The sequence below is a fragment of the Hyaena hyaena genome, unplaced genomic scaffold, assembly GCF_003009895.1.
Source record: "Hyaena hyaena isolate Hyena2069 unplaced genomic scaffold, ASM300989v1 scaffold_4100, whole genome shotgun sequence".
NCBI classification, from domain to species: Eukaryota; Metazoa; Chordata; class Mammalia; order Carnivora; family Hyaenidae; genus Hyaena; species Hyaena hyaena.
This window is the reverse complement of record NW_024084720.1, coordinates 1-1,529: the sequence shown is the minus strand read 5'-3', so window position 1 is coordinate 1,529 and position 1,529 is coordinate 1. Positions and strand designations below refer to the sequence as shown.

Genomic DNA, 1,529 nt, shown 5'->3' with positions numbered 1-1,529 from the left:
GACTCACAACCCAGATGTTGTCTGTATTGCTGCTTTCCCCAGAGCTGCCGCCCTTCTGCGTGGACCCCACCCACAGTCCCTTCTCCCCCTGTCCACTGGGGCCCTTGCTTTTACTTGTGTGTGCCTTTGAACACACAGGTGACATCTGAAGACAAAGGAGACCCAGCTCTTCCTTTCTCCCCTCCCCCATGATTGCACTGACTGCTGTCACCCCACCTCGCTGGTCTCTGAATGCCCAAGTGGCCTTTGTGCACCGTGGTGAGGCTCCTGGTCATTTCAAATGTTTACACTAAAAGAAGTGGTCATAACTGTCACCTTGGATTGGCTGGGTCTCCAGTGGTCCACGAAGGAGTAGGGTTCACAGGAGAGAAGCTGGGAAATGTCTCCTGCCCCAGTCTAGGGTCAAAGGGTACCAATAGGGCCACCAAGTGTCACAGATTCATCCCCAGGCCCATCTCACAACCCCTGTCCTGGTGACCAACGGACCCCTCGGGCTCCTCGGAGGCCTAAGAAGGCCGAGCAAGGCTGTTTCTCTTCGTTGCTCTGGGAAGCGTGTGGGGTAGGAAGTCCCGGGACCCCTTCGGCCTGGCTGCCCTGGGGGTCCCTCCTGGGCCATCTGAAGTCACTGTGGTGCCTGTGACCTGTCTCGGGCTGTGTGATGCTGCAATGGAAGAATCTGGCTAAGAATAGGCCCCAGATGCACAGATGAGGCAGTAGAGGTCAGCGTCACGAAAATGACCCTAATACAACCAAAGCAGAAGGAAGCCAGGAAGTATGGAGAATGGGTAATTAATCAAAAACACACGACGCATGGTGTCTCCTGAGGACAGCCTCGTAGCTCTTCAGACAGTCTTGGTCGCCTGGGCATCCGGACCTGCAGACTGGCACATGGATTCCTCAGCGCGTGCACCTGTTAAGGAGCAGGGACAGGTGCTAGGAAGGCTCCTCTGGGGTCTGGCGACCTGGGCATGCCTTGGGACCCGAGACGGGCTAGATCTCAGGACCTGGCCTCGCAGGCCAGGAGACGGCTAGCTTTGCTCTCTAGGCAGGCTGAGCCCTTTCTCGCCTCGCTGGGAGAGGTGGGGCATCGCCAGCCCAAGGAGGATCCAAGTTTAGCCAGGTCTACTGGGCCAGTCCTATGTCCCAGACCAACCAGGCCACCCTCGGGCTACTGACCGGTCCCCACTCTACCTGTGGCCTGCACCCCGCCACAGGCCAAGGCCATGGCCAGTTACCCACCCTCTCTCCAACCCCCACTCTAACCCATAACCTTGGGACGCCCCCAGGTGAACCCCTGACCTCCTTCCCTCCAGGGGCCCGCCCTTCCCTGCCCACCTGTGGCCCTCCTCCACCTTCACTGTCCCAGCCTGGGCCACGCCCCCGACACCCCAGGGACCTGCCCTCTCCCCCGCCCCCCATCTAAGGCCCCGCCCCGCCCCAAGGCTTGCCCCCACCACTTGCAAGAGCCACCGAGGGCCACGCCCCTCGCCATTTACCGGTCCTCTCTCCTCCCAATTTTGGCCCTGCCC

At 60.2% G+C, this 1,529-nt stretch overlaps 1 long non-coding RNA gene across 1 annotated transcript; it reads right to left on the bottom strand.

Moving 5' to 3' along the window:
• Positions 1 to 773: 773 nt before the first annotated feature.
• On the bottom strand, positions 774 to 1,529 carry LOC120227792. Its single transcript, XR_005527335.1, has 2 exons — positions 1,497 to 1,529; positions 774 to 910 (listed from the first exon to the last, which is right to left on the bottom strand). It is a non-coding gene; the product is annotated as an uncharacterized LOC120227792 (long non-coding RNA).